The sequence below is a fragment of the Panthera onca genome, chromosome E1 (assembly GCF_046562875.1).
Source record: "Panthera onca isolate mPanOnc1 chromosome E1, mPanOnc1 haplotype 2, whole genome shotgun sequence".
Lineage (NCBI taxonomy): Eukaryota > Metazoa > Chordata > Mammalia > Carnivora > Felidae > Panthera > Panthera onca.
The window spans coordinates 46,801,509-46,823,719 of record NC_138352.1 but is presented as its reverse complement, the minus strand read 5'-3'; the positions used below and the strand labels follow the sequence as shown (position 1 = coordinate 46,823,719).

Below are 22,211 nucleotides of genomic sequence, written 5' to 3'. Positions count from 1 at the left end.
TCATCTGCCCAGCAAGCCTGGGCTCCCCTTCCAGAAGCACTTCTCCTGGCACTGCAGACTGATGAGCATCCTGAGCAACTCCGGGCAAGGTCTGCTTCCCTGTGTGGGTTTCCTGGTCTCTAATAGGAAGGAGCTGCACCATCAGTTTTGCAGGTATGTTAGCCCGGAAAGCTGGATGGAAAGAAAAGTGTGGGCAGTACCCATGACTCATGTTTATTGAGCACTTACTACACACCAGGCATCCATCTAAATGTTTCACATGCATCAATCCACTTAGTCCTCACAGCACTCTATATATTAGGTACTTACTAGAGATTAGCAAACTCAGAAAATACTAAGTACAGTAATTTGCTTGAAAATCCCATATGCGACCCAGACAAAAATACAGTTTCTTTTGCTGATGACAGGGTGGCGTTCGCTTTGTCCCTACGGATCTGACCATAGACTCTCGGGGCCGGAGATAAAAAGGCTGTGCCTTGCAGACACTGACCCATGCCTTCTAGGTATTTCAAAGCCACCAAGCCCCAGGATCCCGTGAAGTAGAGAGGCAGTCGGGTAGCCAACAGTAAGCATCCACTTCAGACTCAAGTCTGAGGTCATACTGCAGTGCCGTTCCTCACCAACACAGCAAGTCACTTCAGCAAATTCCTTAAACTTTCCAGATCTTGCTTCTCTTGTAGGGCTGTCATGAACACAAAGTGAGGGCATGTATTCAAAGCACCCAGGGCAGCATCTGTGGCAGATATTCAAAAATCCTGGCACTGTAATTCTTCTCCAGACGGGTATAAGAGGCAGGTGTTTGGAGGGTATTAATGTGAGATGTGATGCCATTACGGGCTATTCCTTGAGCCCCAGACTAGCTTTTGCTATATTTGGGGGGATAGAGACCAGAGAGGGACTGGCCTTATTTTACTTTATATCCCCCACTGCTCTCAGCAAATTTCCCTGAATATTTTAAGTGCTGTTGAATGAATGAATGGCTTAGTGGATGGATGGAGAGATGGATGGATGCTTGGATGGATGCTTGGATGGATGCTTGGATGGATGGATGGATGGATGGATGGATGGATGGATGGTCCAAACTGGTCCTTTCTCTACAAAAAGCTCCACCATACCCCAGTACATGTCTCATTTCAACACCTCAGGGAAATGCTCCAGTCTTTGACCCCTCCCCACTCTTCCAAAACCTCAGCTCATCTTGCCAGATATTTACTTATTACCTCTCTGCTCAGCCCTTTCACAAAAACACATTGTCCCACCATCTGCTAGTTAGTGACTCCGGCTTCGGCTCCTAACGGTGTCTTCTGAAGCCACACTCCACAGCCCATGGGTCAACTTCATCCCAGTTCCCAGTTGTGCCCTCCCCAGCCCGTGCACAGCGCGTTCAGGTTGCTGAGGAGGAGGTAATGTGCAGGCATTCATTCCCTGGAGCCCCAGTCCCCAGGGACCTGGGCTGGAACAGTGGTGCCTGTGTATCTTGGCATTTCATGGCCAGACTCCAGCTATGCACTGAGGTTGTTTCATGCACAGCCTTAAGTGTTCTGTGCTCTGCCCACTCAGGAGCCGGGAGGAGGCCCAGCCTGAGGCTCTGTCGCCCTCCCTTGGAAGTGGCTAGAGGTGAAGAGATAGCCCACCCTCCAGCAGAGTACGGGAGCCATGGCCTGCTATAGCTTCCCGGGGACCCAGAGCAGCCCTCTGGCTGCTGTAAGTCCAGGTACATACAGCTGGCTCCCCAAGGTCAGGGTTGCCCATGCACCACCAACGCCATTAGGGCTCCTATTCTGACCATTACCAGTCCCAGAAAAGTTCCCTCATACCTTGGAGAATCTGTCCCTTCCCCTTACGGATGCAGTGGTACCAAGAAAACCTCAAGTCCAGGGTCTTAGGGGATAATGCACGCCATCCTCCTAGTTGTGTACCTGATGGGGAAGGGAGAAGGGGTAACGTGACTTCTCTTGCGAGACTGGGGAAATTGATGAGGCCATGGTAGGCTTCAGGGGCATCCACTGGCCTTTGCCCTTTCTATACCTCAGGTCTCAGTTTCAGGCAAGAAGGGCCCACATGCCAGCAGGTTCCGGGTGGTAGGATGCTAATTAGCAACTACAGATTCAGTGGGAGGGTACCAGCTCTCCGCCTGCCTGAGGGTCACTCTTGCTGCTCACTTTGTTGAAGGAGAACCCTGTGCAGGTTGACATGGATGAGAGGCACCCCTGGCTGGGGGAAGGGCAGCTTGTGACCCACATGCTGTCCTCCACAGAGTCTGTGGGAAGCATAGCCAGAGGCTGATGTCTGCCACTTGCCGGTCACCTTATCCTTCCGTCCCAGGCTTCTCTTGCCCAGAGACCCTGATGCAATCTTCTCCCAGGGAGTCCATGCCCTGTGCCTCAGTGCTGCCCTCTCCTGGATGCTACCTTTGACTATTGCTTCCAGAAAAATCCGCATTTTATGGAGCAGATGAGGAAGTAGAGGAACTGCTCTGGATTCACTTCCATCAAGTTTGACCCGGAGCCCTCCTCTGTGATCAATGCATCCACTCGCTGCCGCTTGAAAAGGCATCAGTACCAGGCCCACCTCCTTCCCTGCAGCGTCCTCACCCAACACCAACCCGGAGAGGAACAAAGAACAGGGAGGCATCCCGAAAGACACAGCAGGTACCTGAATAGTCCAAGCTGAAGCTTAGCTCCCAAAGACACCGTCAGCTACTGGCTTGGACCTAAGGTTACCTGATTGAGCCAAAATTTAAGGGCATTTTTCCCTTCCACCTTCCTTCATAAGGAAGACAGAATCCGGGAGAAAGAATTGTCATTGAGCTATAATTTCATTGTGCATATGATGGGTGTGAGGAAACTTACGCCCCCACTGGAAACAGACAGGCAGCAGCCGCAAGGGAGGTTGGGAGGATGAAAGGAGGTGACGGGGGCCCAGAACTCATCCTGGCTGGGAGTGAGTGCTCAGTAAAGTAACTGCAATTGTTTTCATCAAAACAAGGTTTGTAATTCCTGTGTCTCAAATATCATAGAGATTACAAGAGACTTTCTCTCGGCTCTGATCGATCCCACTCAAGAGGGGTCTATAGTTACAAAGACTTGGCCTGACATCCACAGACCACTCTGTTCCATGGCTGAGGCCAGAGCCCCTCACCGCTGAGCAGGGGAAGGCTCTTGTTGATGGCCTGCAGGCCCAGGCTGCAAGAGATGGAGGGGAGGGAAGGGACAGAAGAGGAAGGCATGGGGGTATGGGGGGTGACTCCCATTCATGACGGCTGGCCCTGCTCAGATGCTTGGGACAGGAGTTTGGGCTTTGGCCCAGGCCAGGCTTACCGAGAGCAAGACCGTTAGCAGGGAGCCTGGGCCACCCAGGGGAGAAAGGCTGTCAGCTTTCAGCCAGAGCAGGAGAGAAGGTCCCCGGAACGGCTTCCACCATGTCCACCAAAGAGCCGGGTTTCAGGGCACCAGCAATGTTCTGCTCTTCATCTGGGTGCTGGTTACAAGGTGTGATAACCTGGTGAAAATCCCCCGGGCTGTATGTTTACATGTGTGCAGTTTTCTGCACTTCTGTTATACTTTGATTACAAGTTTGGGTTTCTTTTTTTTTTTTTAAGTTTATTTTTGTTTGATGTTTTATTTATTTTTGAGAGAGCGCGAGCAGGGGAGAGGCGGAGAGAAGGGGACAGAGGATCTGAAGCGGGCTCTGTGCGGACAGCAGCGAGCCCGATGTGGGGCCTGAACTCACAAACCGCAAGATCGTGACCTGAGCCGAAGTTGGCCGCTCAACCGACCGAGCCACCCAGGTGCCCCTAAGTTTATTTTTTTAAAGTCACCCCCAAAAGACAAACGCCCTCCCCACCACCTCTGGGTTCTTCACAGCACCTGCCTGGCTGGGCAGAGGGAAGCATCCTTGCAGCAGCTGCCGTAAATTGTTCAGTTTAATCTAAGTCGTTGAGAGACTGGGTCAGGTGAGGGGAGATTTTACTCTTTGACCACAAAACTCAGAGTCTGACCTTGATTCATTCATCCGTTTAACAAGTTTATATGCACTACGTGTTTATACTTAGCATGTCCTAAACGTGCCCCGGGAGCCTGTCTGGGCTCCACTAACCCGTGTATCACCACAGAGCCATAGACGGACCCCAGGACTCGTGCTGCCACCTCTAGCTCCCCTACCCTCCTGGCTTACAACAACGGATCGACTACGCTGTAAATTCTGCTTTGGAAAATTCGCCGGCTCCACAGGGTCAGTCTATCTCTTCATCCTCTCACACCTGGGCCATGACAGCGGCTTCCTACCTTGTATCCTTGTTGCCCGTGAAGCCAACCTTGAAGCCTGCTTTGAAGCCTCATTGCTCTTGAAGCCGACCTCCTAGGCTGTCATCAGAGACAGTGTCATTCATTACCAAAAGCCTTCAACGGCTCCCTACTGCCTATAGGAAAAGGTTCTAAACCCTCAGCTACACTGACCAGGCCCTGCATGACCCAGGCCCACCTCCCACGGCACTTCTCTGCTCCCTACCACCCACTGCAATGGGCCACCCTCCACCCCCGTGCTCACCTAGCACGCGTTTACTTACATGACTCCACTCACATCATTGTCGTGTTGCCAAATGCTCTCCCCCTTCTCCATCTTCTGATGTTTCCCTCGGCCTGCAGGGCTCTGAGAAGCCTCCCCTCATCCCCGATCAGATTTTATCTCTTCGCTCGGCAGCTTCTACATGCTGTTGTCACTTCCATACCCTTCTGCCTCATCTCGTCATGACCATTACACAATCAGAAAAGCCAGCTGACTCTTCCTTCAACATGTCCCAGAATCTGGACATTTTCCACCATCTCCAATGCTACATACACCCTGGTGCAAGTCAAGATTTTTCTCAGGATCTCTGCAATTGCTTCCTAACTGGAGAGGGGTCTCCAGCCATCTCTCTCCAAGGACCAGAGTCCCCAGCCACCTCTCTGCCAGGTCCTACAGGACAGGGTCCCCGGCCACCTCTCTATTGCGTCCCATAGGACAGGGACCTACCACAGCCTGCGAGGTCATACAGGACAGGGTCCAGCCACCTCTCTCCAAGGTCCTGCAGGACAGCATCCCCAGCCCCCTCTCTGCCTAGTCCTGGTAATTTTTTCAATCATTTAAAAATATAAAAACCAGGGGTGCCTGGGTGGCTCAGTCAGTTGAGCATCCGACTGCAGTTCAGGTCATGATCTCACGGGTTCATGAGTTCGAGCCCTGCATCGGGCTCCCTGCTGTCTGTGCAGAGTCAGCTTCAGATCCTGTCTCCCTCTCTCTCCCCTCCCTCGCTCACACTCTCTCTCTAAAATGAAGAAACATTTGGGGTACCTGCCTGGCTCAATCAGTTAAGCAGCCAACTTCGGGTCAGGTCATGATCTCACAGTTTGTGAGTTCGAGCCAGGCGTGGGGCTCTGTGCTGACAGCTCGGAGCCTGGAGCCTGCTTCGGATTCTGTGTGTGTGTGTCTCTCTCTCTCTGCCTCTCCCCCACTTACTCTCTCTCTCTCTCTCTCTCAAAAATAAATAAACGTTTTTTAAAAAAAAATTTTTTTAAAAAGAAAAAATATTTGGCTCATAGGCCCAAGAAAATCAGGCAGCAGGTCAGATTTGGCCCATGGCCTACCCGTCTTAAAGGCTGAATTGGCAACGCGCCAGGGAAGGTGGAGGGATGGGTTAGGGTAACAGTAAACATGGCTCCACAGTGTTAAGTCTTCTCAAAGTCTGGAAAACACACAAAGATACAGTCTAGCTGGTAAATGGAAAGCGGTGCGTGTGAGGGTGGAAGCTGGCTGCTCACGTAAGCTTTAACCTGGGTAAGATTAGGTTATCAGGATTGCAGCCGAGGAGCGTAACTCAGCAGCGGAGAGAGCCTGGTGGTAGTCAGACTAAGAGACGGCGGCTTTAGTGCAGGCGGTGACGCTCTAGTCCTGCTGATACGCCTGCAAAAGCCACCTGTTGAATGGTCAAGAGCTTTTGTGAGCCAGCTGTTGAATACAGTCATTATTTCCCAATTAGATTTTATCACATTACAATTGAATAGATTACGTTTAAAACAGAGGTAGTAAGTACTCAAAAGCTCATCACTTTCTCATTATTTTATGACATTTTACGATGAGCTTCGCTCTTCAGATGGCTCACGTGGAGTGCCTCCCCACGATGGAGACGCTACAACACAACACGCCAGGAGGCACGCAACCCTCCCCCTTCCCTCCCCCACTCTGCATTCTGTGACCTCACACTAGCCGCTGGAAGCTGACGGTTGTGGGAATATTTACACCACAGAAATGGGCAAATGCTACAGATCACGGCTTTTCTCCCCGCCCCCCGCCAAAGAATCCACCGTTAAACATTTACCAGCCCATCCCTGAGCCCCAGGTGAAGGAGGGTGGGCGGGATCTAGGGCCGCGGGGGCATAAACGGAGAGGAGGGGATGGCTAGGCAGTTTTACGGAGATGAGAGACACAGAGGACGAAGAGAAGGATGCCTCTCCTCCGGAAAACCGTCTATTTATAAAGAAGCACTACCAACCCAAAGACGTGGCTGTGCACTTCCGCTGCGCGCCTTCTCACCGGCGTCCTGGGTTCACAGCCCCAGGGCGAGCCTGTGAGCCCCCGGGCCGCCCTGTGCGGTAGGAGGAAGGAAGCGCTTGCCTAAGATCTCCGGGGAGGTCGGCCAGCACCACAGGCCCACTCTGTGTGTTTACATCTCATATATAGCTGCGTGCTGAGCTATTTGGGCACCCACAGCGCTGCGCGACTGGGTCTGTGTGTATTTATAACCGCACAGCCGTGTGTGGACAGCCCCACATATAGATCTCACCTACATCATTCACACATCCCCGAGGTGCCGGGCCTGCTTACTGACCTCACGTCGTCGGGGGCCTGCCCGGTAATTGACTCTGATGGGAACCGTCCTCTCCCAGCCAAAGGCGCGCGGCCCACCTCCCACAGCCAGGGCCCGCCTCCCTCCCACGGACCTGGGGGGCCGGCCCTTCCTGGTAGAGCTCTGGAGAGGAGAGCGAGCTATAAACATGCCGCGGGCTGACCCGCATATGGAAATGAGGCTCGAGGTTGGGCCTGGCGCCCAGCCACAGGCCTGTGGCCTCACTGCCGCCAAGTATCTTTAGCATGAACTTCATTAACATCGCCCCCTCCCCCGCCCCCCTCCAATCTCTCTCCTCCTCTGCCCTGTCTTACCCTCTGTTTGTGGTGTCTCTTTCCAGGCTGCGGTCTTCTTCCTAAGCCTGCAAGGAGAGCCGGGCTCCATCGCTCCCTCCTATCTGACAATATGGCAATAATAATATAATCACAGCTTCCACCGTGCTGGGGGCATCTATTATCCCCCCAAATCTGCGTGGAAACCCTATTTTACAAATAAAGAACCCGAGGCTGCAGGGGGCAGATCACTCAGTGAAGAGGTCCTGGGCTGAAGAGGTCAAGGTTGGCATAGGCGTCTGGGGCTCCAGCTCGCAGCCAGTCCCCCTCAGTGCCATCCACCAGGCTGGGAGCAGAGCTGCATACAGGGGAAAGAAGATAAGGTTGGGCCAAAGGCCATGATGGCACAGGCCGAGAGGAGGGAAGGGACAGAATGAGAATCAGCCATGTAGCTTGGGAGAGATGAGGGAGAAGGAAGAAGAAGGATGCCTGCTTCTAGAAGACCCCCAGCCCTTGCAGGCTGCTGCTGGTTGGGCGGGGCTCTCCCCCACAGTCACGCCAGGCTCAGTTTCCTAAGCGGTCTGTTTGGACTGGAAGCCCTCCTTGAATACAGGCCAAACAGCAACCCTAGACCTTCAAGAATGTCAAGACCTCATTTCTTCACTGACCTTGTGGGCCAGCCTTGGGGAGGGGTCCGGCCACCGTGGGGAGAAGGGAGGGGAAGGAGACTTCTGTTCTCAGCGATCAGTGTCTGCGGAAGCTTCTCTGTTCTTTGCTCCTTTGGACACCCCAACACAGACTGGGGTTAAGCCCCGGCTGGAGTTGGGTTCACCTCCTGCCTCCATCAGGCTTATCACTGTCCTTTGCAGAATTGTCCACTACAGTCCAAGAGCGTGAGCCCCCTCCCGCCTCCCTCCCCCATTATGTCCTTCCTTCGCCTCTTCTCTCCACCCTCCCTTCTTCCTATTCCCTTTCTCTGCAGTTCTAATGGACTGTTCTTTCTGGAGTCTAACCACTAGCAGCCACCCTGCAGTTCCCACCCATTGCTCCTGCCTCTGTTCTCTGGGGCCATGCAGAACCATCAATAATAAAAACAATGACAATGAGGATGCCACCAAGGGTGACAGCAAATGTTATTCGGGTCTTATTTTGTACTAGGAGCTCTGCATGCATTATTTCACTTAATCCTCATAAGCAACCCCACAGAATAGGTTCTTCTCCTCTATTTCAGAGTTGGAGGAACTGAGGCTTTTGGAGGATCCCACATTGCACAGCCAATAGGCGGCAGAATTAGGATCGGGACCCAGGCAACCCAATTGGAAAGCCAGTTCTCTCAGCCATTGGTCTGCGTTGGTTTCTTTCTGTCTTCCGTTTGCAAACCTTCGAATACTAAAGGATCGTCACTTCTTCATGGGGTGAGATGGTTTGCTTCGTGACCACATGCCTGCCGAGTGCCCAGTCATCCAGTCTAGTGGCCCATGCTGAGGTGACACCATGTCTCCTTGATCCGGATTTTTCAGGGCTGAGGATATGCCTTTAGCCACGTGCCCCTCAACCTCCTCAGAGGCCCTGTCGGCCAGCCTTCGGCTTTTGAGAAGGAAGGCATTAGCCCCGGGTAGCCAGTTTCTGTCTTCCAGAGACCTACAGGTTCAACCACAAAACGGAGATAATGGGATGAACTGTACCACACATCCACTGGGAGCCACGCCCACCACCCCCCAGGAAGACACTCACGGTGACCCATTTGGGGATCTTCCCTAAATCAACCCCGCCCCTCCTACTGCTCCCTCCACACCTCTCCCTTGATTCTGTGCGGTGGGTCCTCACAGCTTCACTCAGGTTGGAAGTGTCCCCTGCCTGCTGCTCCCGGGGCCTCGGCCCATAATGAACCCGGCTGAAGTGCAAGTCCGAGCCCTGCTCATTGTCATCGCAGTAAACAGCCTGGACATGAAGCCCGCCTCCCTCACTCCCCAGAAGATTAATAAATCAGATTCAGACGCCTATTGTTCTGGACACAGTCAGAATCAATTGCGGGATTTTAAATCTCTCAGCACAGAGCAGCTGGCTGGCTACAAGAGGCCCCGCTATGTCTCTGGGAAAGCTGGCCGGGGATGGAAATAAGAGAGGAAAAAAAAGACCAAATAATCAATAGTTACCATGAGCTTGTGGCCATCTGCACCCAGTCTCCTTCAGGAGGCAGGTCCCCCAACCTTACGGTGATTCTCGCTTAGTGAGGGGAGGGGGAGGGGCACAAAGTCAGGCTGGGAAGAGAGGGGACCAGAAGGAGGCAGGTCTCAGATGGGTGGGGTCGCTCCCACACACCTCCTGACCTCACCAATGCCTAATTCCATCTGCAAATATTTCACTCTTTCAAAAGTGAGAGCATCACTGCCTGAAGCCACAGGGTGACTGCTAGTTTATCATCCCAGAATTCCCAAGAAGAATTCATAGAAATCCTTGTATCTTAGACCAACTACCTCTCCCTTGCCACCCCCCACCCCCTAGGCATTGGTCTTGTTGTTGTTGCGTTTTTGTCTTTTTTTTTTTTTAATCCCCTACTCTCATGGGAGACAGTGTGCCTGCCACTGCCGCCTGAGTGGCTGCTAGCATTTTCCCTAGCTGTTTATGTGGAAAATCATAAAAATATTTGGTGGCCAAAAAAAGAGAGGGGAAATGCTTTGGTGGTCTGATGCAACAGAAATGCTTTAAAAAAAAAAAAAAAGTGGGATGGCTTATTCTAATCCAAAAGCATGCATAAACGCCGTATTGATTGAGAAGTACTAGGTGGACGGCATATTTTTCTCGGAGACCTGCCCCACCCCACCCCCTCCGAGCAGACAAAAGCCCTGTTGGCAGCTGGCAGAGGGCAAGTCACTTACGATCCAGCCACAGGGTTTGGGAAGAGCTGAAAGCAGAAATTCTTGTGGGCTGTGTTTTACCCTGGGTCTGGTATTATGCTCCTGCCCCGGCGGCCTGAGTCTCTTGGCTGAAAGAGGAGGCAATCCTCACGGTGATGGTGGTGATGGTGGCAGTGTTGATGTAGATGTCATTGTTGCTACGGCAGCTGATGCTGATCAGAACACATTTGTCTGGGGCGTCCGGGTGGCTCAGTCGGTTGAGCGTCCGACTTCGGCTCAGGTCATGATCTCGCGGTTCGTGAGTTCGAGCCCCACGTCGGGCTCTGTGCTGACGGCTACTCAGAGCCTGGAGCCTGTCTTCAGATTCTGGGTCTCCCTCTCTCTGTCCCTTTCCCACTCATGCTCTGTCTCTCTCTGTCTCTCAGAAAATGAATAAACATTTAAAAAAAAATTTAAGAACACATTTGTCTGCCTTTTACAGTCATGAAGCCTCCTCACATGCATTCTCTCCTTTGATGCTCACAGGGACCTCCGGAGGGAGGTGGGCTAGGAATCATGATCACGTCATCCCCATTCCATAGGGGAGAAAAACAAAGCCCAGAGAAGCAAAGCGTCTTGCCCAGGAGCATACACTTTGTCAATGGCGAAGCCAACGTTCACACCCTGCAGATAAGCTTTATACCATGTTACTCTGGACCCATAACAGCACTACCCAGGAGAAAGATAAGTGAGCCACATATGTCCCTTGAAATTTTCTAGTAGCCACATTTTTAAAAAATAAAAAGCCAACAGGTGAAATTGATTTCCATAATACACTTCGTATAACCTCCTTATATTCAAAATATTGTTTTAGAATGTAATCAGTGCAAAAATTATTCATGTGATATTTTACATTCTTTGTTTTCATACTTAAGTATCTGAAGTCTGGTGTGTATTTTGCACTTGGAGCTCATTCTCATTTCGCTGTGGCTCGTGGCCATTACGGGCCAGCATCAGTCTAGAGGGATTTAACACGGCTTTCATAAGGAGCGTGGCCGTGAGAGAATCTCAGACAAAGGCAGGCATCCCTGTTGCTTGACTCGTCTTCATTCCTAGAGAGGACAGCTTCTCACCTCCACCTGAGCTCCCCAGACTCAAGTGTCGGAGTCACTTCAGCTCACGACCTGTATTTTTCCTCTTACCCGCCTCCTCTTCCTTCTCCTTCTTCTTGAGTATTACTTGCTAAAACGTCTAATAAAGATGTTAGCACTGAGTGATTTGCTGGTCTTCTACAAGTGGCAACATGGTCCCTGCTTTCTGAAAGTTTTCTGACCCCCCACCAAATTATACACGTGCTCCCCCAGGCACAGCGCCCCCTCTGAGTACACCGGGTGTTTATATTGTGCTTCAGGAAGGAGATATGGATGGAAGGAGAAAAAGAAGACGAGAGAGGGAGGAACAAAGGAAAGAAAGATGGAAGGGAGACAGGAAAGGAAGGAAAGAAAATGTACTGGGTCGAAGGGTGTCCCCAAAATATTCATGTTCACCTGGAAGCTCAGAAGATAACCTTATTTGTAATTAGAGTCTTTGCACATTTAATTAGTTAAGATGAAGTCATACTGGATTAGGGTGGGCCCTGATCCGATGTCTGATATCCTTAGAAGAAGAGGAAAACTTAGACATAGATAGACACAGAGGACATGGGGAAGAACATCCAGCGAAGATAGAGGTGGAGACTGGGTGATGCTCACGTCTGCAAACTGAAGAACACCAAACATTGCCAGGACTGTCGGAAGCTAGGAGAGAGGCACCGAATGGATCCTCCCTCAAAGCATCCAGGAGGAACCAACCCTACCAACGCCCTTCAGACCTCCATGACTGTGACAGAATAAATTCCTGTTGCTTTAAGCCACCCAGTTTGTGGTCATGTTATGACAGCCCTCCAAAGCTAACACAGGAAAGGGGGGAGGGTATCGTTAGGGGCACCTGGGTGGCTTAGTCGGTTGAACGTTCGGCTTCGGCTCAGGTCATGATCTCAAAGCTCATGGGTTCAAGCCCCGCATCAGGCTCTGTGCTGACAGTTGAGAGCCTGGAGCCTGCTTCGGATTTTGTGTCTCCCTCTCTCTCTGCCCGCCCCCCTCCCTCGCCCCGTTCATACTCTGTCTCTCTCAAAAATAAATAAACATTAAAAAAAAATTTTTTTTTAAAGAAAGGGCGGGGGGGGGGGGATGCCAGACATTTTTCTAAAGAACAGGTATATGATCAAAAAGAATTTGCAGCTGAGAAAGTGAACTCAATCCCTATCCGCACTCATTCGATTCCTAGTGAGATCGAATCAGCTTCTCTCCCCCTCCTCCTCTCTGGTCACACATTCTGATAATTATTCCTGAGTCCCAGGTTTGCTACGAAGAGATAAAACTTTACAAAGAACGAACCGGTGGTTGCCAGAGGGAAGGGGTGGAGGGAAGGGCAAAATGGGTGAAGGGGGGTGGGAGATACAGGCTTCCAGCTATGGAATGAATAGGTCATAGGGGTGAAAGGCACCGCACAGGGAATGGAGTCAATGCTATCATGATAGTGTTGTGTACTCACAGATGGAAGCTGCACTTGTGGTGAGCACAGCATAACTATAGGCTTGTCCAACCTCTATGTCATACATCTGAAACTAATGTAACATTGTGTGTCGACTATACTCCACTAAAAAAAAAAAACAAAAAACAAAACTTAGGGGCACCTGGGTGGCTCAGTCGGTTGAGCGTCCACCTCTTGATTTCAGCTCAGGTCACGATCCCAGGGTGATCATGGGATCAAGCCCCACATCAGATTCCACACTGAGCATGGAGCCTCCTTAAGATTCTCTGTCTCTCCCTCTCCCCCTCTCCCCCGCTCATGGTCTCTCTCTCTCTCTAAAATCAAAAGTAATAAGTAAGTAAGTAAGTAAGTAAGTAAATAAGAATTAAACTTTAAAATGAAGGATTCAAGTATTTCAAAGATTTGCTGCTAAAAGAGGGAATCGTCTACTCACATGATGCTGAGGACAGGACAAACAAAGCCTAACGAATAAGAGACGGGGGAAAGCAGTCTTATCCCCACCTGCGGAACGTTTTGAACAAGCAGAAGGCAGGATGGCAATGTGCTACCTGATAAGCTGGCCTGATGAATTCCAGCCCGGAGAATATCAAAAAGAGGCTATGGAGATTTCATCTTTCTGACGTCATCAAAGGAATTCCCGTTTAGATCAGAGAATAAACTGGCTGATCACAGGACCCTCTTCCGTCTTAAAGCTGACCACGTGATTCTGAGTTGGAAGAGCCTGCTGCGGTCTAAGGGCAGTACATTCTCAGAGAGGCCTGAGGTAGCAACTTCTCATGGGCCAGACTCAGACAGGCCGTGGAAGTGGACACTGTAGATGAGGTTCTGGGTCTGCTGGGCCCCAACCTCCAAGAGCCGTGACCTATTCCCCATAACACATGGCCCTGTCCCTGGTCTTGGCCGATCAGGTTCTCCAGCGTTTTGACTAATAGGGAGACTCTAATCCCAGAGATGTCGGGACTAGAGCAAAAACTTGGGCAGGTAATTTACAGGGGAGCAGGAAATGTGAGCAAATAGGAAAAACCCATAGGTAAGAAAAGCAGAAAAAAGCAGACTTCCGGTGCTCTGCTTATCTATCTGCACACCAAACTACTCCAAAACTTAGTGGTTCAACACAACAACCATCCTGTCATATATCATATATCATTCTGTAAACCAGAATGCCTAACTATGGTGTCTCTAGCATGGCCTTTCGGGGTCATTGGGTTTCGTTTTTTTTTTTTTTTTTCTTTTTAAAGTTTATTTACTTATCTTGAGAGACAGGAAGAGAAGCATGAGCAGAGGAGGGACAGAGAAAGAAGGAGAGAGAGAATCCCAAGCAGGCTTCTCGTTGTCAACACATGGAGCCTGACGACATGGGGCTCATGACGTGGGCTGAAATCAAGAGTAGGATGCTTACCCCACTGAGCCACTCAGTCGCCCCCGGGTCATTGGATTTCTTACAGGCAGGTCAAGGCCCCAAGAGTGAGTATTTCAGTGAACGAGCTGGAAGCTGCATGGCCTTTCGTGATGGAGCCTTAGAAGTGGCATAGCATCGTTTCCACTATGCTGTATTGGTCAAAACAGTCATAAGCCCACCCAGATTCAAGAGGCGGGATATAGAACCCACCTCTCTATGGCAGCGGGGTGTCAAAGAACTTGTGACCATAGTTTAAAACCACCACCTCAGGAAGGAATGAAATGGAAAGAGTTGCTTTCTAGTTCACAGTCCCCTTGAGTGGCCTCATCCTTACAAATAAACCCTCTTTTTACTTGGTTAACTTGAGTGGGGTTCTGTGCCTTGCCACCAAAATAATCCTGTTTGGGGTTAAATTTTGTCCCTCAAAATTGAATGTTGAAGTCCTAACCTCGAGGACCTCAGGACATGACTGTATGCGGAGATAGGGTCTTTTCTTTTTTCTTTTCTTTTCTTTTCTTTTCTTTTATTTAAGGCTTAATTTGAATGTTTATTTATTTTCGAGAGAGAGACAGAGGTAGAACACGAGCAGGGGAGGGGCAGAGAGAGAGGGAGGCACAGAACCCGAAGCAGCCTCCAGGCTCCCAGCTGTCAGCACAGAGCCCGGCGCGGGGCTTGAATTCACAAACTGTGAGATCATGACCTGAGCCAGAGACTCTTAACCCGCTAAACCCAGGCGCCCAGAGATAGGGTCTTTAAAGAGGTGATTAAGGTAAAATGAGGTCATTAGGGTAAGCCCTGACCCAATACGACTGGTCTCGTTATCAGGAGAGATTAGGACACAGACACACACAGGGGACAGACTGTGTGAAGACACAGGGAGATGGGCATCTACAAGCCAAGGAGAGAGGCCTCAGAAGAAAGCAACCCTGCCATCTTGGTCTCAAACTTGCAGCCTCCAGAACTGGGAGAAAATAAGCTTCTGTTGTGTAAGCGCCCCCGCCCCCCGCCAGTCTGTGGTACCTTAGGGCCAGCCCAGCAGACTACCACAAGGCCTGACCAAGCACGTGTGCCCAGCGTGGGCGTCCTGGTGTTCCCCTGGCACACCAGGGGAAGTGTGGGCCTGCAAGCCTGCTGGTTCGACCAGGTACGGCCACACGCAGGCAGCTCTGGTGCCCCGTGAGGTCACAAAGCATACTCGGAGCTGCCTCCCCAGTGTGCATCCTCCGGAATCAGGAGATACGGGATGGGGTGACTCATTTCTCCCGTCGCCACTCCTGGCAAAGAAAAGCATTGACTGACACCTTTTCCAAAGGCAGCCACGTGTTTTTCTTGGGAAAGAGAAACATAGTCCTGGTTCCAGCTTTCTTACAAATACAGACCTGTGCGTGTGAATTCACACGTGCATGCGCGCGTGCACGCACCCCCTTACACATCCATACGCTCTACCTTCTGCGTTCCCTTTCGGACCCACTCTCTCCCCCATCCCACGCCAGCACCGGGCACAAACCGTGGGTGAGGACACCTGGGTTTGGTCCCAGCTCTGCTAAGCTTCACTGAACTTTCCCAATTTGCTGTTTGCTCGGCTTTAGAACCTAAGGATTGGCCTACAGATGCCTTCTCGGGATGACTTTCAGCACTAAAGGCTCGTGGTTCTGTGATCTCAGTACAGGGAAGAAGCTCTCGCCTAGTGTTAGAGCACATGGTCTCTGCTGCTAATTAGCCATGAGCATCGCACGTCCTCTCCTCTTGTCTCGATTTCCCCCCACTGCGAAGCGTGCTTCGTGGCCTCCAGGCTCCCCGGTGACATTCCGGGACCCAGGACCTGGTCTTTTTCCCACACGTTCACTTTCCAGACTTCATCTGTCTTGCTCTTCCCACCTTGAACAAAAACGTCTCTTTCTGGCCATCCTGAGCCTCCCCATCTCCTCTCACGGCTTTGATCTCGCCACCAGCCAGTCCCTCCCCGACATCCATTCCCTGAGGCTCCTAGCTCCTACTTTTCCCTCTCCGTTCCAAGTTCCACCTCAACACGGGGATGGCCCGTCCTTCACCCTGGCCTCCATTCAAGAACTTTGACTCCCGTCCATTTCCACTCCCTCCCCCACGGTCACTCGGGAAGCTGCCACCGCCCACACCAGCACCTCATCCCCTGCCACAGCAGACACCCTCCTCCCGCCCATCTACTCCTTCAGAGCCCAGCCTTTGTTCTCTTTGAGACTTCTCTCTCCTACACGCTGAGTTCCCTCCCTTCCTAGGTGGCCCAAGGGTCATGATTCCTCATTTAACCCACTCTCCTGCGGTCACTGCCAATGCTTCCCCACCTTGTCCCCCAGTCACATCAACCCATAAAGCCTCAAAGCTGTGTAGTCAACCTACCAATGTGCCCTTTCCATCGCCAGCTCCAGACACCGGAATTCCACTAGAGAAAGACGTTTGGACGAGGTCCAGACGAAAGGTCTCTAACAGCAGCTGTCCTCAACAGAGATTGACCGTCCCTCCACTGGTCCCCACCAGCCAGCCCTTCTTCGATCCCCCACAGCACCTCCCAAACCTCCCTTGGCCCCTCGAGCCCCCAGCCTGGGATGCTGACCGTCTCACTCTCACGGGATGACCTCACCTCCTACTTCGCAGAGAAAATAGAGGCAATCAGGAAAGGACGCCCTCGCCTTCCTGCCACCCCACCTACGACCTTTGCCCACTTACACTGCCCTTCCTGCTGCGTGCAAGGGGTCCTCCTCCCCCTGTCCGGGGCTAATCCCACCACCTGTGCCAAGATTCCACCCCACCCCCACCTCCCTAAGCCCTTGTCCCACCAAGGAGCACACCCCCCTCTGCTATCCGTGTCGTTTCCCCAGCCGTGGGCACCCTTCCCTCAGCCCAAATGCTTGATCACATCCCCCTTTCTGAAAAAAGAAGAAAGTCCTAGCCTTTTGTCCTTGCCTTGAGTGGCAACTTACTTCCCTGAGACCTTCCTGGCTGAGGACCCTGCAAGCAGGCACGCGTCTACAACATCTTCTCTGTTTTCCACTCCTGGACGTTTTTTTTTGTTTGTTTTTTTTGTTTGTTTGTTTTTTTAATATACGAAATTTACTTTCAAATTGGTTTCCATACAAAACCCTGTGCATCCCAAAAGATGCCCTCTTCAATGCCCATCACCTACCCTCACCTCCCTCCCACCCCCCATCAACCCTCAGTTTGTTCTCAGTTTTTAAGAGTCTCTTATGCTTTGGTTCTCTCCCACTCTAACCTTTTTTTTTTTCCTTCCCCTCCCCCATGGGTTTCTGTTAAGTTTCTCAGGATCCACGTAAGTCCACTCCTGGAGGTTTTTTTTTTTTTTTTTTTTTTTTTTTTTTTTTTTTTTTTTATTTTTGGGACAGAGAGAGACAGAGCATGAACGGGGGAGGGGCAGAGAGAGAGGGAGACACAGAATCGGAAACAGGCTCCAGGCTCCGAGCCATCAGCCCAGAGCCTGACGCGGGGCTCGAACTCACGGACCGCGAGATCGTGACCTGGCTGAAGTCGGACGCTTAACCGACTGCGCCACCCAGGCGCCCCGACTCCTGGAGTTTTAAGGTGGAAATCCTTGAGGGGCTTTCTTTCTTTTAATAAAAGGGTATCGACTCACTACTGATTGGCAAAAGAGTCAAATCATGCAGGAACGTTTAAAAACGTTTAAAAAATGCAAAATCCCCCCTGCCACAGAGAGCTAGTTTCCGTGTGTGCCCGTGCGGCTCCCAGGCACCTGTCTACTCACAGACATGCACACGTGCCCAGCTCTGCACAGATAGGCTCGTCGTCAACGTGCAGTCCTCCAGCCAGCTTTTCTCACAGCACAACAGACTGTGGGTGTCTTTCCACATCCACAAATGTGGCTACCAGGATTCTGGTAAAAGAGAAACCCCTTCTTAGTTCCTCCTTCCTAGTATGGCGCCCTCCTGTACCCCCACCTCAGGGAGGGGCGCCCTCAGCTAACCCGTAAAGACTCTAGGTCAAGATCCGGTATTTCCCTTACCACAGGTGGCAAGGGTCAGATCAGCTCCAGCAGGATCTAGGGGAGGAAGAGAGAACCCCCAACACCCACCCACACTCCCCCACACACACAACCTGGCTGTTAGTGCTAGCAGCATCCAGAGGGAAACTCTACAAGAAAGTTCAGGAACACAACCCAGCTTCCCTTCTGACTCATGGAAAATGGGCCTGCAGCTTCTCCATGGCCCCACATGGCGGTGAGGACTCCAGCTATGGTATCTCACAAACCTGAGTTTGAATCTCCACCCCGCCCCTGGCCTCGAGCAAACAGCTACCATGGCTCGGAGCCTGTTTCCCCATCTGTAAAATGGGAATAATAACACCTGCTGCGCGGGGTGCAGACAGCGCAGGTGACTGGCTGGAATCGGTGCTTAGGCGAGGGGGGACAAATGGACGCAGAGAGTATTCCGCCCCCAGGGGGAGAGAGCCACAGAGGAGCCTACGGTTCGGAAACACGTGAGCCGGGCTGGACAACCCGGGGCCTCGGCAATGACGAGACTGGAGGCTAACACGTGTTGAGTGCTTGGGTGTTGATTAACTTATTGAATTCTCACATCAACCGTATGCAGTAGCAATTAGGAAAAGAGAAATCACCCTGAGTCCTTCGAATAGAAAAATGTAATACAGAGAATTGGCTTTCTTAGGGCTGGAAGAGCAGAGAGGCCAAACATCAGAGGGCAGCAACAGGAAGAAGCTTCTACGCCGCCCCCAGCTACGGCTGGGCAGACAGAGAGAGCGGGTGTTACGGCTTTGGGATCATCCAGAAGCCAGAATCACAGCGGCCCTGTGCAGCAAGGGTAAACACCATGAAGGAGAAGGAGCCGCTTCCAGAGACCAGAGGCAGTGTGGGAGAGAAAGAACACTCTGGCCTCTCCAACCCTGCTCACCGAGCTTCTGTCAGTCCCTTCCCTTGGTTAAACCTTCCTGGAGGCTGGCAACCACAAGGGTCAGTCCCTCTTCGATGCCGAGCAGGGGGAAGGTACAGAGGGATTATCAAGGCCAACAGGCCCAGGCCAGCACAGGTGCTATTATCTCTGTTTACACGTGAAGAAAAGCAGCGCCGAAAAGTTAAGTAACATATCCAACTATCACACAGCTGGTAGGTAGAGACGTGGGGATTTGAATCCAGGCAGCCTGCCTCCAGAACCCACCATTTCACTGCAATGTTCCAGCACCTCCCCTAGGGCCTCTAGTCCAGCAGCTAGTGGCTTTCTCTTGCTTTTCTCAGTCTTCCCTCCCTCCTCTCTTTTTATTTCTCTTGGGCACAGGCAATGTTGCTGACGCATACAGAAGGTTCTGGGGTCAGACAGACTGAAACTACACTCCCAGCCCTGCCACTGATGAGCTGGGCAACGTTACTCAACCTATTCAGTCAGTGTTTCGTCATCTGGACAACGCATGTCATCATAAACAGTGGTCAAGCCGACACAGTGAGGTAGATGAGGGTCTAGCCTCTTATCACATTTGTTCCCCAAAATGCTGACTCTCCCTCCCTCCCTCCTGTCTTTTCCCTTCTTCCCATCTGTCAGAGCTTTAGGTGGTCCTTGACAGGGTACCTGCTCATCTCAGCTGGTGGCTCTCAGGGCAAACGTTACAAGCCCCATTGGAGCTGAGCCTCCGGAGCAGCAACACCTCCCTCTGCAAGTCCCCTGCCGCCCTCCGGGCAGCTCTGCAGCTCTCGGAGCCTCAGTGTCCCCAGCTGGAAAGTGGGTTCAGGGAATAGTGCCCTGCCGTCTCCCAGCTTAGCTCATAGAAGAATCCGTCGGTCAGGCGGAGCGATTGGATCTGTCTGCGGCACAGGTCACTTACGGTGAAGACACATGGCCAGTCGGGCTGACCTCCCACCCCACGTGCTCCCTCAACCCTCCCCCACACCCAGGAGCTGGCTTCGGAAGTAACAAAGGGGATCCCCGTGCAGGCCTCGCCAAGTCTCCCTGTTAGCCAGCCTCTCTGCGATGGGGGGTGGATTTGGGAAGATTCTAGCTTGGGTCCTCTCTCTGCCCTCATGAGCCCTCTGGCCTTGGCAAGATCTATTATGCCAGGCCTCAGCCTCCCCCTCTGCAAACCAGAGGAAGAAGCACCTTGCAGTCTCCACGCAGGGGGGCTGCAGGGAACAGAAGGCATACTCTGCAGGGAGATTTGAAGAGAGCCTAGTGAAGGAAGAAAGCTGTTACCTCCCCCAGGACTGAGGCCCTGGTAAGAGCTGGAGGCACTGGAAGGGCCCGTCGCTAGGGCCTGCCACTGCAGGGACACAGAGCTGCAACACCGAGGGGAGGGAGGAAATCCCCCAACCTCTCTCTTCTGGGCCTCTGATGTCCTGCTAGTATCTCAGACAAGCCCAGGAGTCCAGCCTCCCGGGCATGGAGAGCAGGGCCAAGAAGCTATCTGGAGGACACAGCTGTCACACCCAGCGGTGCCACTGTTGTCCTGGAAGCGGCAGCCGGCTATGAAGAGCTGGGCTCGGCTCCTGCCGCTAGGAGGCGCTCCTCGAGCTCCAGGTCTCGGTTTCAGACTACTGACTGCAAGAACGCTTCCCCCCACCCCTGCTCCGTCCTGCCCCTCCTTCCTCCAGGCCAGTGCAGGAACTTGGTTTTCCCTTGTCTGCGTAGGGAGCAAATAATTCACAAAGATGACAACCTTCAGCGCCATGTCTCATCTCACAGGGCGCAGCAAAGCGTCAAAACCCCCCTATCTCCACCGAAGCTTTAAAACCCTCTGCCTGGCTTACCATCGAGCTACCGTGAAGCCTACCAGCCAGGCCTTCCATCTGTGACGTGCCCTTGGAGGCAAGGAACCAACGACGTGAATCACACTGAGCCCGCGCGGTGTGTCTGGTACATTTCACCCACAGGCAGTGTAGCTCTCACGGGTCCGATGAGGAACACTCACTGGGCAGCCAGGCCAACCCCGGGAGGGCTGCCGAGCCCCTCTGGCCTCACTTTCCTCCTTGTGAAAACCGTAATGCGGCCCTTCTGCGGGTTGCCGCGGAGAGAGAAGGACAACCTGGCACAGAGAAGACTTCCATAACCCCCTCTTCCCCACATCAACCCTGGAGTACAGATGTGACACATGAGGAAACAAAGATCATGGCCAGGAAGCGGTTTCTCACCGACCCACACCAGCAAGTTCTTCTCCGCCCCGGGTCTGCCTTCGCCCAGAGCCAGTGGGACGCCACCTCCCACCCCACAACACCCCTCCCAGGTGACCTATCCCCCATCAGGGCACCGTCACTATATTTTGAAGAAGCCAAAAATATATTTTCTTTCTACTCAGCTTGAGAATACATTCTGTGGCTTTATTTTTCTGGTAATTACAGTAGTTCTGCCTTATCCACCAGGGATACGTTCCAAGACTCCCGGTGGATGCCCGAAACCACAGAGAGTGCCAAACCCCACAGACACTATGTTTTGTGCCGTGGGCGCCTCCCCACGATAAGGTTAACTTCTGCATTAGGCGCAGTAAGAGACGCACAGCAAGGACTAACAATAAAATAGAGCGGCTACAACAATATACTGTAATAAAAGCTATATGACTCTCTCAAAATATCTTAGGGCACTACGCTCACCCTTCTGGTGAGGATGTGAGATGATAACGTGCCCATGTGATGAGAGGAAGTGACGTCAGGGCAGGCTGCCGTGGACCTTCTGATGCTCCCTCGGAAGGAGGGTCATCTGTTTCCGAGCCACCGTTGACCACAGGTAACTGACAGGGCAGAAAGCAAAACTGTGCACAAGAGGGTTTGCTGTATTTCTTTGTTGTCACGAACACAGGGGAACAGGGGTGCACAGCCGGGGTCTCCGGCCTCCACGGGTGGAGATGGGGGTTGCGAGCGGGAATTGCTCACTGGGGCAAGTCCCAGAGTGGAGCATCCGCACGAGGAGACAGTGATGCTGACGGCACCTCTGGATTTTTCTCTTATTGAAAGAAACCACCAGCCCTGGGGATTTGAGTCAGGACCCCGGGAACCTCAGCCCTGTTCCTGACCCCACCGGTAACCCAGAGCAGCGCACTCCTCCGGGGATAGAAAATGGGTCCTTTCCCTCTCCTGGGAAGCAATGGGGTGAGGTCAAGTTATTCAAAAAGCTTGGATCCAGGAAGTCGATGTTGTTTAGAAACGGACTTCGGAGTTTCAGCTTTGAGTCCTGATGTGAATTCTGACCTCGGGCATATTACTTTATCCTTCTGAGCCTTGGTCTCCT

The 22,211-nt window shown here is 52.1% G+C and overlaps 1 long non-coding RNA gene across 1 annotated transcript; it reads right to left on the bottom strand.

Annotated features, from left to right (window-relative positions):
• Positions 1 to 8,636: 8,636 nt before the first annotated feature.
• LOC132687884 (uncharacterized) lies at positions 8,637 to 12,150 on the bottom strand. Its single transcript, XR_009614312.3, has 3 exons — positions 10,095 to 12,150; positions 9,312 to 9,416; positions 8,637 to 8,796 (listed from the first exon to the last, which is right to left on the bottom strand). It is a non-coding gene; the product is annotated as an uncharacterized LOC132687884 (long non-coding RNA).
• Positions 12,151 to 22,211: the final 10,061 nt, after the last annotated feature.